General features: G+C 45.8%; 1 protein-coding gene and 1 long non-coding RNA gene across 3 annotated transcripts in view; one reads left to right on the forward strand and one right to left on the reverse strand.

Moving 5' to 3' along the window:
• Lrrc1 (leucine rich repeat containing 1) overlaps positions 1–17,617 on the reverse strand; it is a 160,553-nt gene that overhangs the window by 131,984 nt on the left and 10,952 nt on the right. The gene's annotated exons all lie outside the window — the stretch shown is intronic.
• LOC116073559 lies at positions 1,056–14,567 on the forward strand. The gene is made up of 3 exons (XR_004111871.1): positions 1,056–1,085; positions 14,302–14,376; positions 14,547–14,567. It is a non-coding gene; the product is annotated as an uncharacterized LOC116073559 (long non-coding RNA).

Raw genomic sequence — 17,617 nt, forward strand, 5'->3', positions numbered from 1 at the left:
GGGAGGTCAACAGACTGCTAGGATCGAATGCTACAGTCTCAAGAGAGTAACCTTAAATACAAGTTAAGTCCTGTAACCCATAATCCACCAGGTACTCAGGCAAGGAAATTCAAAAGTGTACCTCATATTAATCAAACCAACAAAAGCAAAGCAAATGTGAGCTAAAATATGGAAGAAAGGGCTGAAGAGATACCAGGAAAGCTCAGAGCAGGGTCAGCAAGACTCAGAGAAGGACTGAGTTTAAGAGGAACATGAAAGGAGGAGGGATATGAAAGGAGTAGAGACTGGGTGGGGGTTGGGGGAAGCTGGGAGGCTGCACCTGGGGTGGGTGGGAATGATCCTCAACATTCTGGTTAGTGTGGCCTCTAGAGTGGTGGCCGGTGGGCTGCCTGACAGCCTGAGGCCCAAGAGTGTTACCCTGTGACAGGGGCTCTTCTGCCTGAAGACCTGCCAGCAACCTTGGGCACCTGAGATGACAAATAGAGGAAGCTAGATCTCTGCCCCACCCCCTTTACTACCAGCAGACCGAGGTTCTAATTATGAAAAGGAAAGAACATTGGTAAGGTAAATTATGCAATGGGTGTTTTGGTTGGATGGATGGTTGGTTGGTTGGTTGGTTGGTTGGATGGATGGATGGATGGATGGATGGATGGATGGATGGATGGATGGATGGTTGGATGGATGGATGGATGGATGGTTGGTTGGTTGGTTGGATGGATGGATGGATGGATGAATGGATGGATGGATGGATGGATGGATGGATGGATGGATGGATGGATGGATGGTTGGTTGGTTGGTTGGTTGGATGGATGGATGGATGGATGGATGGATGGTTGGTTGGTTGGTTGGTTTGGTTTGTTTTTTTTTTTAAGTCTTTAATGAAAGAGCCTCTACCTTCCCAATAGGTTCTGCTCCTAACATTCCCTCATAGGTCAGAGCCAATCACAGGATGTATCTCTGCTCAGGACCCCTATGAAGTGTGATTACATCTTCAAGTAGGCCTGCTGAAGACCACCTGCCCCCAACACAACATAAGCATGCCTTCTCAAAGCTTTCCGTTGGCTGACCACTCAGCACAGAACACGGTAAGAATTCAAAGAACCCTGGCGCAGGCTTGTTACATCACTAACATCAGCGGTTTTAAGAGCTTATAAAGTGCTGGCTCTTACACCACCTAGTAAGCAATCAGTTGCTACACACCGACTGGCAGATGTGAAATGTCAGGCCAGCTTCTGCTATAAGTCTAATGTTCTCTGATTCTGCTGGTTGGGCCTTCTGAGGCCTGAGCCCAAGGAAGGGATGGGTGGGAAGGTTAAAGTGTGCATTCACCACAGCAGAGACAACACAGTCCTCAGGAGGAAATGGGTGGAGCATAAGGAGTTACAAGAACCTCAGCTATTACAACAGCTTGCATTTATCTAAGATGCATATGAAATTATAAGTGCGGGACTGGACAGTAAACGCATTCTAGTAATGTCATGTAAATGTAAAGCAAATGTAAAAGCTCACATTTGCTTTGCTTTTGTTGGTTTGATTAATATGAAGTACACTTTTGAATTTCTTTGCCTGAGGACTTGGTGGATTATGGGTTACAGGACTTAATGCTTCTAGTAGTTCTCCGAGCAGACAACATCCCCAATCTACATTATCAACAGGTTCCCTAGGCCCTGTCAGAGTTTGATTTGGGAGGTTTGCGATGGGTGATACGCTGCAGTTTATAAATATCCTCGGTTGACTCTGATGAGGATCCAAGCCTCAGACACTTGGTGCAGGATCTGGTTGTGTAGATATAGAAACTAGCTGGCTGGGGTGGGAGGGGACAGCAAGGCTGAGATAAAGAACACAGCTTCTTCCCTCCGCATACAAAGGGACTTACTCGATGCCAGTCTATTTCTGAATGCCAGCACAATATGACTTCTAATTCCATTTCCACAAAAGTTCCTTTTGTGTGTTTACGTGTGTGCATGCGTGTGTCCCTAAGTGGATCTTCCTCTATCATTCACTACTGTATTTTTCTGAGAAAGGATCTTTCACAGAACCTGCAACTTGATGGTTCAACTAGAATAGCTGGACAATGATTTGACATCTCTGCTCCTCTCACACCCACCCCAGTCCAACTGCTTGTACTTTTAAAACTAACAATACAAGCAGTTGAGAACTCACCAAACACCTGAGGGAGAGGCCAATATGATAGCCAGGCTTCTTGATCTATGCCTGCCCAAATTAGCATTCAAGATCACTTTCCAATTCTTCAGAGTTGCAAAGGATCATAATAAACTGTATCCAAAGTCCACTCTACACCTCTGTTGCATAGTCAAAATTTCAAACCTACTAACATTATGAACTCTACAAGGGAACATATAAACCGAACTTTTATGAGTCAAATAACTATAGCTCCAGTCATGGTTCTGAGTATCTAAAAACCTGCCATGGGCAAAGAGTCAAACTTGCTTGATACAGCCTAACACCAAGATGGTAAACATATGTACTTTCCTATATACTGACCTAAAGTATGACAGAACCCTCTGGAAAGACCGTGAGGTCTATGTAAGAGCAGGCCTGATGCCAACTTGATATGCTTTCTAAAAGAACTGTAGAAATCAGACGTGCATCTAGAAAGCTTTTTTTTTTTTTTTTTAATGACCCTGGGGTTCTCCAAGTTCAGTTTCTAAGCATATTTTCTGGCTCGCATTCAGATTTTGCCAAGGTCAATTACAGTAACACCGGACAGTATACGCTTTGGCCTATAATTGACTAGCATATAAATACACCATTTACAGGAAGCAACAAGGAAGTCTATAGATTATCTGGGATCATATGACAAAATTCAAGCACAACACAAAATACAGCAGGGCCCCTGGTAAGTGGAAAGAACTTAGAGGAGGCAGTCAAGTCAGGGAACAAAAGCCAGGGCAGTTTTCTTGAGGACTGTAAAAAAGAAGAAAGATCAGACTTACAATCCTCCGGCTTCAGATCCATGGTGCTGAAATTACAGGTATGCGCCACCACTCACGATGATGCGCACATTTTAAATACACAAATATAACTTACCAAACTTTCCCATGCTGATAGAAACACACTTTAAAATTAAAAGGGAGGGTGATGCTCACAGATGAGGACAGCATTAAGTGGGAATGCACGACAGGTCCATGAGAAGGGCTGTGATAGAAACTTCAGATACCTCGAACCCAGGCAGGTTAGACTCAGCAGTGACCCAGGCTCACTATAAGGATCAAGACAACAGAAAAGTTTAGATGGTGCCCAACCTTTAGACGCCATCATCTACAGATACACTGGTTGAATTCACAGATACCTTTGCACATAGGCAATCTATTCTGCAGATAAATATACACTTTGGAAATGCATCTAAGTACCTGACCACTAGTTATCTCTGACTGTCAGCTTGACAAAGTCTTGGGATCCTGCCAGCTTCCTTCAATGATAGACTGACCCAGAAACGTAAGCAATGTCCAGTTGACAATCAAAGGTAACTGGGACACAAGTATTTATGATGGCTATTCTGGAAGAAACGGGACAGCATGGTAGCATTCTTGGTTCTTCTGGCCCTTTCTAGCACATGGGAAGGCCTGAACCCAACTGAGCTCAGTCTTCCTTACTCATGGGACAGTCTGGCATCTCCCAAAGCTACACATGTCGGTTAGAAGTCTGCAAGAGTTCAGAAGAGAACCAGTTCTCTGTGCAGCTGAGAACTGTGAGATCTTCCTCACATTCTGAAGGAGCGTATTCCATGGGGACAAAGTGGAGGGCAACAAATGAGAATTTAGTTATATTCAATGAGATTTCAACACTTTGCCACTGACAGATGAGGTAGCCATTTGTCTGGTGACACTGAGTGAAGCAGAGTTAAAATGTGAACCAACCACTCCACAGCCCATGAGTCTATTAGAAACTGGCCTCCTGTCCTGCGACAATCTGCACCCTGGAAGTTTGCCCTTCCCATCAACCATAAGCAGCATGTGTGTTCACTGCTCCCAGCCCCAGCCTGTGAAGACAAGGAGAATGTCAACCATTTCCTGGTTTGCGGAATACTAAAGATTTCTTCCTGGATTAGAGTACAGCAACTCTGATAGAATCAACTGCATCTAACTTCTCTCCTCCACTCCTTGTGTGCAGGTCACTGAATGCCTCTCTTGCTTCTTGTGGACCTATATTTCAGAGCTGCCCATTTGTCTGAGGAGTGAAGAGTCAAGTCTATACACATGTTCCCTGCTCTCCTGAACATGTGAGCCTTTGCTATCTCGGTACACACCCCTCGGCTCCTCTGTAATTTCTGCTATGTTCTTATTGCCAAGGATCTATACTTCATTCCAGCCACCCAACCCTTTAGCAATTCTCAGAATACCTGCAAATGCAGAGTCGGTAAGAACAGAAAGAGATAGTTTCTCTCAACACATGACCCAGTTTGGAAATGATATTCTCTTTGATGAACTTTATTTCAAAATCAGCACTGAAATACTCTACTGTCCCTACTTAAAATGCAGAACCAGCTTGATCTCACATTAAAAATTAGAGGAGAAGAGGGTGAACAAAACGTCAAGTACTATAAAGAAAAGGAAAAGGACAAACTGCCACGCCCTTCCAAAGCCAACCACACAGCATAGCTCTGCTAACATTCCCTTAGCACCATCTAATACAGTAGCAGCTTCACAGAACAATAACCTGGAAGGACGGTAGAAATAACATAATAAGGACAAGCAAGGCTAGGCGTGGTGATGCACGCCTAATACAGTCCCAGTCCTCCAAAGGAGACAAGTGGAGAACAGCCGCAAGTTCACAGAGAGCTACACAATGAATTCTATTATCTACCAGGGCTACACGAGGCCTTATCTCAAAACAGCAAAAAACGAGAAGAGGAAGGAGGAAGAACTACTCACATAATCAAGAACCACAAAATACTTTCTGAATAAGTGACACAGAGAGGCACATCATAACTCACATTGCTCAGTCCGAGACAGATGACAGGTCAGGAGTCATATAAGGTTTAAGAGACACTGTACTTGAGAGAAGGAGGGCTCAAAAATGTCCCAATTTCTTTAACATCAACTGAGTGACAATGAGTGGGTAATAATGAGTCAACGCTGAGTTATATTTGTCCAGTGCGGTCACAAACTACAACTTACACTTTATGGAAGTAGCTATTAAAAGCAAAATGCCTATGGGAGGGTCCAGGAAAGTCACCTGTGGCTTTGTCCCAAGAGAACAAGCAGAGAGAGTGAGGCAAGCTACTTGGGATCCAAGGCAGACACAGAACCCACAAGGTAGTCAAGTGATGTACAAATGCCGCTCCGCAGAGAAAGCTCACAGTGAACCAACACTACACACCAGAACAAACATGGAGTAAAGGGAGAAAGGTTTCTTCCCACTGTTCTGAGAAAGAGGGATGACTGATCTCATGTGTTCTTTGAAATGATAAAGAGAGAATAAGCTCTAATACCCAGAGGATGAACGCATGCAGAGACGGCTCTCCGTGGTTGGCACTATGGGATATGAGTGAGCAGCACCCATGGTGCCCCTAAGTGCTGACAGTTCTGTGTGTTGCTCTACTTTTTTCCCACTTATATCTATTTCACTTGCAAATATATTTTGCAAATTCTGATCTTACTGCATGTGACTTCAATGTATACCTTTCTCATTATAGCAAATAATGCCCCACACCTTTCAATGACCTCCCCGCCACCCCCCCACCCCCGGTAATTCAGTAATGTATGAATAACACTTCCTTGTGGTATTCTAGACAAAACAGAGAAACACACTCTGAGGGATAAAATGAGGAGTGAGGAGTCAAACTGGCTGGACAAGCTACAGCCAATTAACAAACGCTGATTGACAGGCTGATCTGCCTGTTAGAAGACCCCAGGGTTGAGGACAGAGCAATGCTTTCCACAGTTGAAAACCTAAGCTTTAGCTGGTGGGCTGGTAAGCAGTATATCCTACCTACCATGTGCTTTACGTACTGGCTCATCCGCCAACACACCCAGCATGACACACAGAGACCATTCCATTTTACTCCAGGGAGACAGTATAAGAATGGAAGCTCAAAAGGTGAAGAATTTGGAAGAATGAGCAGCTAGTGAAGACCCTAATCACTACCTGGAAGCAGTCTCTAGCTCGCACTTTCTTCCAGTCACATAAATGCTGCCAATTTTAGGGTCCTTGAAATTGATCAGGAAGGTGTGTAAAATCGGCTCTGTGTGGTTGAGGGGAAAGTGCTCTTTAGAGCTGGCTGCACTGTGTTTTACACTGATGTGGTAATCTAATTAGAACAGATTTAGCCTCAAGAAACACAGTCTTGCCCTGAGATCCAAAACCCTAAAACTCAGTACAGTCATGGAGACTTGGCCTAAAGACAACATTCATAAAGAGACTGCAGAAAGGTGGCTAATTTGAGTTGAAGAATCATGTGCCTGAGTTAACATATTAACTAAAACTATAAACTCTACAAGGATCCAACAGGCATGTACACAATGTTGTATCTTTCCCAAGGAGCTGCACAGAACGCCTCCTCACCCCAGACAGGACCCCAACACAGAATCGATGCCACTCAACTCCAGCTTGGTGAGCCAATGAGAAGCTTCATCATCAAAAATCCTCACTGTGCCAGAACAAAGGCAGAGTCTGGAATTCCTAGGCTCCTACCCCAGTCAACTGCCCACCCGCCTTCTAGAGCAGTGGTTCTCAACCTGTGGATCACTACCCCTTTGGGGATCAAACATCTTTTCATAGGTGTCTGATGGTCTTCATCAGAAAACAGATGGTTACACTACAGAATTACAGTTATGAAGTAGCAACAAAAATGGTTTCCTGGTTGGGGAGGCGAGGGTTACCACGCCATGAGGAACTAACTGTATTAAAGGGTCGCAGCATTGGGAAGGTGAGAACCACTGCTCTAGAGACTCTAGCTCCCGCCCTCGCAAGCCCACACGCAGCAGTAACAAGATTAAATACACTCAGTGAGAGCAGACGTGCAGGAGTGACTGATGACCTTTCCCCCTCCACCCAGGAAGGTGATCATAACAGCTGATGTCCGAATGACAATGGCCACTCATGCACTGATGACAATTCTGTAACACACTCCTTCTGGGGTAGCATTCATCCAAGTCTCTCCCAGGTGACGGCTTTTGTTCCTTGGCTTGTGATTTCATTTTGTTTGCCATATAGCATCAAAAAAGGACTTGGTGAGATACAACACCTCTCACCTCTTGGTGAGATACAGGGCCAAATTAGCCAACCAGGAAATCTCAGGTGGAAAGGATGGGAGGTTCGGGAGCTGAGCATGGTACTCAGGGCTTCACACGCACACAGGGCCCCGCCTCCCCCGCTTTCCTCTCCATCTGGCTTTCCAGCTCTTTAGTCCACAGAAGTTTCCCATTCCTTTACATACGTCCAACCTTCCTCCACAGTCTAGGAGGAAGTAATTCAAGGCTCTGTTAACAGCAGTTTAACTAACTCCCCAGGGGTTGCAATAGGCACTTATATGAAGAGAGGTGATGAAATACTGTGTTTTCAAGTACTTTCCAGGTCCCCCTTCATCACAGCTCTACTTGCTACAGATACAAATAAAGAAAAGATACAGTGAGATGTGTAACGAAGGGGAGATGTGTTTAGAAGTCAAATGGAAAAGATATATAAAAGTCTTTCCCCAAAATGCCTTTCCATATTAACCCTACCCACTGCACCGCTCTGCCACTTTCTAGTGAGACGGTCCAGTCATCATCTGGCCTTCACTGCCTCCACCTCTAGAGTTCTTTAGTGTTTCTTGTCTCTGACCCTCAGAGCTGTATCCAAGCTCTGCTCTGACAGTTCACTATGTGCATCACCCCCTTACATCACCTCCCTGCAGTGCATCACCTCCCCTTGCAGTGCATCACCCCTTTGCAGTGCATCACCTCCCTGCAGTGCATCACACCATTGTAATGCATCACCTCCCCTGCAGTGCGTCACCTCCCCTTGCAGTGCATCACCTCCCCTTGCAGTGCATCACCCCCCTGCAGTCCATCACCCCCTGCAGTGCATCACCCCCCTGCAGTGCATCACCCCCTTGCAGTGCATCACCCCACCTTGAAGTGCAGGTTCAGCTGTGCCCTATCCTCCATTTGTCACACCCTTGGCCACTGACACCACCCTCCATGTAAGCCTCGAGTCAAGAGGAAGTCTGTGCGGTGGAGTTTTGCCGCCCTGCCAGAGTCTGTATTCTCTGCCTTATTTGACTCGTGCACCAAAGGATAAAAGCGTATATGAAATGAAATTAAATGGGATTTAACTACTACTCATTGCCGCTGCTTCCTAAAAGTGAAAGGAAATGGATTTGGCAATCACTTCAATGACCTTGATGTCTATTCTGGGAAAAAAGTCAAGAGCACATTTAAAAAGGAGGAAAATAATGCAATTGTGAAGGTGTTGTTAACCTCACCCCTCCCTTCCTTAGCTTCCTTCAGGCTAATAACATCAACTGTTAATGCACATATACCCAGCCACACATAAAGCTTTCCAGAGTTTGAGAAAATGAGCTATTATGCAATCTTGAGATCTCTGCCAGCTCTTTCTAAAGACTGCACCCCAACCACACCACAATGTATCCAAACAATTTCACAGACAGGAACTCACTTTATTTCCACTTTCCTGGATGTTTGTTGCCTTTTGGCCACCAAAGAAATTGGCAAAAACCTTCACTATATATCCTGGGGCATTCACCATCTTTACAGCAGGATGCCAGGGCCGGGACAGAATGCCAGGATGCATCTACTCCCATGCCCACCACAGCTTTGCATTTCAAAGGCAGGTTTTATAAAGATCAAATGAATTCATACGTGTATACATATCATCCATGAAAAGATATGAAACACCAAACAAGGGTCCATCCTGTGCTTTATAACGAGGAGGACGGGCCACTTCCCATTCATCATATGTACCCTGTCTCTGTATGTTATACATCACTCAATAAAAATATAAACTTCTCCTTAAACTATAGGGGAAGAAATGAAAGTACAGACTATACAGAATTGTCTTTATTCAATTAAATGGTGTAAAGTCAAAAATGCATAGAAGTTAGCTTCAACGTCTTAATCTGTTTTGAGTGCCAACATTACCATCAACTCTGGAGACACACAGTCAGGTTCCGTCCCTCAAGGAGCTCAGAGTCCAATAAAGAACAAGGCCTGCACTATGCCAGGGAAGCAGGTGTGGTGAGGTAGGCAGTGCCAGGTGGCAGGGCGGTGCTCTGGGAGTGACCCCTGTGGGCTCCTTTAGCTCCTGCCTCCTTGGTAAAGCAAGCCAGGCACCAGTCTGTCTCTTGGGGCTGGACTCCTTCAAGTAGAGATTAAAAGTGACTCTTATCTTTTCTTATCTTTTTCTTTTCTTCCTTTACAAACATTGCTGAATTTGTCAAGGTTTCTAAAATTGTCATTAATGTAATTTCCATTGGGAGCAAATGAAACAAAACAAAAGCAAAAAACTCTCCTTTTGAAAATAGCAACCCAAGTGAATGATTCTTAGCTTAACAGCTAAAGCCCTGACTGAAAGTCTGGCTATTTTCTCAGTCTTTAATGAATGTGCAGAGGTCTCTTCAAGGAGATGCTGTTCAATTTTCTTTTCTTTTTTTTTTTTTTTTTTTGGGGGGGGGGTCTCAGACTGTTCAGCATATACAAAAGCAGCTAGGTAAGGAAGAAGACAGCACAGCAGGAAGCAGGCGTCCTCCCTGCCCTACCCCACCACATCCCACTCCAGCCCCACCATCCAGCTCTCTGGCTTTCAAATGGCTCTGCAGTTAACCCAGGACACCAATCTGGATCTGGAAGAGCTTTCAAAGGCTCCAGCATCCAAATACTGTGAGAAGGTGGAACCCTAAAAGCGTAGGACCTGTAGGAGGGCTGAAGCTCACTGGAAACTTGTCCTGAGGGAAACAGAAGGGTCTAGCTCCCTGCTCTTCCTTTTTCTCTTGCTCATGGGGAGAAAAGTTCAGTTTCATCACACACATTGCTATAGGCCTAAAGGCAGCAAGAACCAACCAGCTGTGGACTGCACACCTGAAACTGTGAACCAAAATCCCCCTTTTCTCTTTGAACGTCATCTGAGATATCTGTTACAGCAGCAGAGCCGGCTAACACAAAATCTTTCTAGAAAATATGTGGAATCTTGATTAAGAGACACATCACAAACACATTCTTACTATGATTGGGCTGTATTCAAAGCGAGTGACAACACACAGCTCTGTGTGGATTCTGGCAGCCCCAACTGACTACAAAAACCTAATGGTTTCTGTAGTTACCAGGGGCAGCAGCTCCAGCTACGTCCCTGTTCTTTCTCCAGATGTTTCTTTTGCATGACATTTAAGAGCAGTTTGGGAGAGACACCAGGGGAATCAATTCTAATCCTCAAATGCTCCTACAGGTAATGAACAAAGAACAATGAATAAGACCTGAACGTACCCAGTATCTAGTGTGTGTTTTAAGGCTAACTTACCCTGAATATTATCACCAAGTTAAGAACTACAAAATACCAAACAAGAAGACTATGTACCCTCTGGTCATCACCATCCATGGGTGGAGATTATCCAGGAAGTGCCTGCCCATTGCCAAGGGCACTGAAGAGTGAAGCATCGTCTCTTAAATGGTTTCTGATGCTGGAATCACATCAGACATACACTTGCCAAATGAGCTCCCACTATAAAAAAAATCAAACGTTCAGTGTAAACTTTAAATGATTAGCAAGAAGAGAAAGCAGAGTTATTCCACTTCCGATACTGCAAAGGAAAGGTGAAAACTAAAAGCAGCAGCACACCTGAGCTCCGCTGAGCAGAGCTTGGGCTCAGCTAGCCGTGCATGGGAAACACGCATTCTGCTTCCACAGCGAGGTAGGCCAAAGCCAAGGATTGTCTTTCACTGCTAGCCCTGAAAGCAAATACAAATAGAATACTTCAAAATGTGCCCTGGCTGTCTCTCAGTAAGATCGAGATCATATTGCCCAAAGCAAAAAAAAGTTTTGGAGGAACATCTGCCCACTGACTGCTGATGCTTCGATTTCCCTACAGGCACAAGGGGATACTGATCTCACTGTCCAGAGACAGTTCCTGGGCCTTGGTAAGCCAGAATTATAAGCAAGTGTTACCATATTTCAATTCCCCAAACAGAGGGGACCTGAATTAAGCCTCAGGCACTAGAACGGTTCCTTAGAATATGCTCAGCTTGTGTGCTCTCCTTCCCTCCCTCCCTCTCTCCCTCTTTCCCTTCCCTGTTTGTGTATGAGTGTGTGTGTGTGTGTGTGTGTGTGTGTGTGTGTATGAGTGTGTGAGTGTGTGTCTGTATGAGTGTGCGTGAGTGTGTGTGAGTACACGTGAGTGTGTGTGAGTGTGTGTGAATGTGTGTGAGTGTGTATGAGTGTGTGTGAGTGTGTATAACTGTGTGAGTGTGCGCGAGTGTGTGAATGTGTGTGTGTAAGTGTGAGTGCGTGTGAGTGTGTGTGAGTATGTGTGAATATGTATATGAGTGTGAATGAGTGTGTGAGTGTGTGTGAGTGTGTGTGAGTGTGTGTGAATGTGTGTGTGAGTATGTATGAGTGTGTGTGTGTGAGTATAAGTGTGTGTGTGAGTGCATGTGAGTGTATGTGAATGTGTGAGTGTGAATGAGTGTGTGTGTGTGTGTGTATGTGTGTAGGTGCCCGTGCTTATGTGTCTGTGTGTACACAGTAGGTAGGGAAACAGAGTAGAGAATAGTAAATCTCACGTAGGAAACTCCACTATGAAGCGACACCTGACAGACTCATGACTTGCACTGACATGACATCAGCATTAAGGAAAACCATTAGTCTATGTGCTTCATACAGTAGACTGTGTGCAATAAACTCTAGTTCAGGGTTCTTAGTCTTGTGTGTTTTATACTCCCTCTGACAAATGTATGAGCAATTCTGAACAGGAACCCTTTCTTTCTGACAATAATTAGCATCAGAACAGAGTGCAACAGAGCTGGGTGCTTTGCTTATATGGCGCTGCATTCCTCATAATGCCTGTGATGAATTTATCATTCTCACTTAAGGATTTAAAAAAAAATGAGGCTCAAAAATGCTAACTAACTCTGCAAGATCACATCACCATTAGGTAATTTTAAAAAAGGATATGAACCTACGTGTGTATAATACCAAAGGCCTATACACCAATACCTCACATAGTGTGGCCTCAGGGACATCAGTAATAACTCTAAAGTGCTTCCTGACAAAGCACTCAGTTTAAGGCACTGTGTTGGTCCTACACTGACCAGCCAGAGAGAGGCAACCCAGCTGTTGACTTAACAAGAATTCAAGAGGTCTGGCAATGAGCCCAGTTTAAGTGTCCACAGACATGGACCCACACACATCGTTGTTTAAAACCTCTTAGGAGAACTCATCTTCCCAAGATCTCTCCTCTGGAGGACAGCAAACCAATTTCCAATTATTTCAGATTTCCGAAGACCAACATTGCACATTTATCTCCAATGACAACAAAAGAATGAACTGGACAGTCTTTGGTACTGGTAAATTTTAACTGTTAGTCCCTTAGTAAGTACATCATATTGGAAAGCAAGTTTCTTAAAGAAAGACATGCTGAGAAGGAGGGAGCGGGCAGCACACTCTACCAAGCAGGCCACGACAGTCAAAAATCTGTGTGCCTCCTCACCAGTGAGTCAGTGTGCCATGACTTCATGTTAGCACACAAGCAAATGTCCCCAGCTGATCCACAGCCTGCAGCTTTACACTCAGTTCTCTGACCCAACCATCGAAAGGGCCGGGACATGCAAACAAAAATGGCCAGTGACATGCGCAGGCAGCCTGAGAAGGATTCCTAAGGAGTTTCAACACTGTTTTGAAACGTGAATAAACTCACAATGTGATCATACTGAGATGTGCCTGCACTTTCAGCTGCTGGTTCAGAGAAACCGCTCCCCACTATGTAGGCAGTCCCACCTCAGTTAGCTCACTGAGTTCAAACGCACCAAGGAAACAGGGTACAAAACTGAATCAGTCCAGGGAGACAAAACTGGCCTACATTTTAGCCAACTAACTTGAACTGAGTTCTATAAAGAAGCAGATCAGACAGAGTGCAAACAAAGGAGAAAATGCTGTGAACAAGCTGGGGAGAGGAGGGGGTGGGCCAAGAAATAAGCTGAGGGGCTGGAGAGACTCGCGGCTCCTGAATAGGACCTGAGTTCAGTTTGCAGAACCTTTGTTAGCTGCTCACAACCACCTGTAACTCCAGATCCAGGGGATCTGACACTTCTGGCTTCCATGGGCAGCTGCACTCACAAACATAAACCCACACACCAACACATAATGTAAAGATCACACAGATCTTTAAAAACAAACTGGACAGCCAAAGAGGGGCTCTCGACATGAAGAAAGAAGGAAGCTTACAAGGCCTCAGAAGGGGCAAAAAGACGAAGCACCCAGCCCGCAGTTCCTGGAGCCCCAGGCTTCAGATTACAATCAAGCCCTATTAGCTCCTACTGAAAACTAATTAGCTACTGAGTTATCTTCCAAGTCGGATGAGATGACCAAAAATGGGAAGATGTTCCAAGACTCTGGTATCTGACTCAAGCATCATCATCCACTCCGCTCCCTTCCCAGTCCTAAAATCCAACTTAACATGGTCTCATACAGACCACAGTGCCTTTCCAAATTCCTCAATAGCTGTTTACTTTCAAGCTCTTGAATGCTTAAAAGTCAGAACACTCAGGCACAAAAGTTATTTCCAAGGATGAGGGGCGGGGTGGGGAAGCAGGGACAGCTTCCCAGGGACACCCACTCCCACCTAGCCATGCTGGGAAGAGGGGGAGTTGGCCCCTTTGGGGTTTGCCACAGGTCTGGCTATAGTTAGGTCTTCAAATACTGTAATTTGCCCACCTGTCCCTTCCATGACTTTGTGGCTCATCATGGTGGAGTTGACCCACCCACAGAGCAAGCACAGCCACTCCTGGCCTCTCGAAAGGGCAGTGGCCACCACACCCCCTGTCTGCTCCTTGCCATCTAGCCATGAGTCACAAGCCTAGCCTTACCCAGACCTTCCCCTCCCTTTCACAAATTGCCAACTTCAATATCTCAGGTCTGGCTATGGCCTCTTATGTGGCCTTGCCCCATGACAACCAGTTCCACTTTCACTCTGACCACTCACTTCTCACTGCAACTCCCTTCTTTCTCTGCCCAGCCTATGGCATCCCAAGTATCTTTCCATCAGACTCCTACAAGGTCTGACCCATATCCAGCCACTACTCTTACATAAGTGGACCTGGTACCCACATCTGCTTTTCTCTATCCCAGGCTTGGACAGCAGACCACTCCAAAGAAAATGAGCAGCAGAGGCTGGCATCTTCAAGACTGTATATATATATATATGTATGTATGTATGTATGTATGTATGTATGTATCTATCTATCTATCTATCTATCTATCCAACAACACCCCTCACCTCCAGTTCCCAGAAGCCTCCATGTTCAACCCCACTTCACTCACCTAGCAGACTGCTGCACCGTGAGAAAAGTGACTTTGATCTTTCCCTTCTCAAGGTCTTCTCGCCCCTTTCCACAGACTCTGAGGTAAGCATCCCAACTGAGAATCCCTGTTACAGGGACTCCCCCAAGCTCCTGGGTTCCAAATTTGTCTAATCAGCAGACTCTGTCCCTGCTTTGCTTTCATCTCTAGCCTGGCTTCCCTCAGATCCATCCATGAGCTGCTATTAGGACATGGTTTCTAAGTGCATGTCTTACAAGACTCTCATTCATCCACAGAACCTGAGCCAGACTCCTTTACCTGCATCCCAGGCAACCCAAGATGGGGCTCCAACCCTCTCCTTAAACAAAGTGTGCCTTCCCTCTTGGTTCTGCAGTGTCTCCTGCCTTTTCCCAGGCTGCCCAGGACCTCCAGAAAGAATCTGCTGCTGGCTCCACAAGCCAGGCTTCTTCACAGCCTGATCTACCCAGCTGTCTGATTCTATGCTAAGACTCTTGAGAAGAGCAACTCTTGCATCCTCATGACCTAGTAACTCACATCCAGTAGCACAAAGATCACAAGGCCACCCCTTGTTGAACCTTCAGAATTAACATGAAAAAGCATCCGTCTTTGGAGTCTGGATTAACCTTGGCCTAGTCTTTTCTCACCTCTGCTGTCAAAAAGCCTTCAGTGTCAGCTTTATTAAAAAAGCAAATCCCACATACCCCATTAGGCTGACCTAAGGACTGAATTCTGAGTAAGTGCAGCTAGAATACTCCCAGCGGCTAACACACAGCTACTATTGGCATTTCAAAAAATATAACTGTGGTTTCACTTAACTCTTTGGGGGGAGGGGGGTTCGGGGGCAGATTACCTGGCATGTGAACAACAAAGGCAATGGCTTCAGAAACACTTCCTGCCTTTTGGCCATTTTGCTCCTCATTAACGCCCCTGCTAAGTAAGAGGTGAGGAGGGGCAGAAATGTCCTTCTGTCAACATGACTAATGATGTGTTATCTCTGGTGCTACAGCTGACCTGCTGCCAGCAGGATCTGCTGACTCAGCAACACCCCTGCTTCTCCCCCTCCCCCACACACAGGTGGATAGCAAACGTCTGCTATTAATACGGCAGCCTTGGGCCAGTGCTGCATACAGCATACCGTAGGCAGACACGGGCTGTGCAGAAGCAAGACTCATCGGGCCTTGTACTGGCTGAGTTTTTTGTCAACTTGACAAAAGCTAGTCACCTGGGAAGAACCTGAGCTGAGAAAATGCCTCCATCAGATTGGCCTGCAGACAAGTCTGTAGGGCATTTTCTTGACTAATCAATGACGTGGGAGGGCCCAACCCTCTGTGGGCGGTGCCATCCCTAGGCACAAGGTCCTGGGTTGTATAAGAACAGTGAGGAGGCCATGGGAGACAAGCCAGTAAGCAACACTCCTTGGCTTGGGCTTCAGTTCCTGCCTCCATATCCTTTGAGTTCCTGCCCCGGCCTCCCTCAGTGGTGCACTGTAATCTTCAAGGTAAAACAGACCCTTTCCTCTCCATGTTTCTTTTGGTCATGGTCCTTAAACAGCAACAGAAAATTAACAAAACCCAGGCAATCCTTAAAGACTGCTGGAGACATGAACGGCTTAAGAAGGCAGGGATCCCAGCATGGGTGGTCTAGAATACAGGCTAAGGAGTTTGCTTATCTGAATAAACAAACAAACAAACAAACAAATGCATTTTTTCAGTACAATAGGGTGTGTGTGTGTGTGTGTGTGTGTGTGTCTGTGTGTGTGTGTGTGTGTGTTCCAGGCACTGGACTACCCAATGCCTGAGGCAGGTACACATAAATTCAGAGCTGATGACAAGCAGGCAGAACACAAGCAGGTGCGCAGCTCAGCCTCACCCTCACGCATATCGAGAGCGGCTGGGGGGGAGGGGAGGACAGAGACACACCTGGGCTGTGGACTGGGGGGCCGCAGGCCCAGGACAGGTGCATCAGGAGCAGAAGCAGTGAATGCACAGGCAGGCAGTCGTGGAAGCCCCACGAGCCGTACACAAGCTGAGTGGTCTGGATATTTTATACCACCCTACTTACTTGATTTTTGTTCTCTTCAGAATTCCCCAGACATCTGGTGAGAATAAAATCTAGGGAAAGCTCTAGCTGTACAGTCACTCCTTTTTTTGTTGTTTTGTATAATCTGAAAAAGAAGTCACTGCTGCTAAGGATGCTTCCTCAGCAGGTGGTCTCTGGTTTTGGCAGAAGGCAGAGTTAAATGGGAGGGAACAAATGCTACCTGCTACTCCATGATGGAAAGGCCAGGTGTGCGCAAAACCCCAGCCGGCTCCACAGGCTTGCTGCTGACTACTTGCCTGCCTCCCATACACCTCACTGCACACAGCCAAACGTGTCCTCAGCACTCCTACCCCCCCCCCCACCTATTCACTCTCATCAAAAGTGGGATGAAGAAGCCAGGCACTGCTAACCCCAGGCTTTCTGATGGCTACTATGCCTTCCCTTTCTGCTTAGAAGGCCACCATGCAAAACAAGTGACCTACTGACCTAAAACCTTTCAGGTTGTGTGAGATCACCAAAAATCTCTTTAACCAGTAGGAAAACTTCTGTTACTTGTAGTCCAAAGGTTGGGCAGGACTAAGTCAGGACTAAGTGCTTGTGTGTGAAAGTGCCAGAGCCCTGACCCCATGACTTCCCTGGTGCCTCCCCTCAACCTCGGACATTAACCTGACACTGTAAAATACATAACCTTCTTAGAAAAGTCAAGGAAGCATGTATCACAAAGCAAATATCCTCTGCCATGTTTACATTCCAAAAACATCTTCCCATCTCTTTTATAGCACAAGCTAATAAAGAAGAGTCAAAGGTAGGTAAGGTTGGAAAGCTGAGGTCTCAGAGCTTTGTCTTTAACCCTTGGGCAATCTTAGAGAATCACATGAGTTAGAGAAAACACTGGACTTAGCTGGGCAGTGGGCATAGCTGGGCAGTGGTGACAAACACCTTTAATCCCAGCAAGTAGAGGCAGGCAAATGGCTGAGTTCAAGGTGAGGCTAGGCTACAGAGTGAGTTCCAGGACAGCCAGAGCTACATAGTAAAACCCTGCCTTGAAAAACCAAGGACTTGGGGGAAGAAAGGGAGAGGGAAA

Source organism: Mastomys coucha, unplaced genomic scaffold, assembly GCF_008632895.1.
Source record: "Mastomys coucha isolate ucsf_1 unplaced genomic scaffold, UCSF_Mcou_1 pScaffold23, whole genome shotgun sequence".
Classification (NCBI taxonomy): Eukaryota; Metazoa; Chordata; class Mammalia; order Rodentia; family Muridae; genus Mastomys; species Mastomys coucha.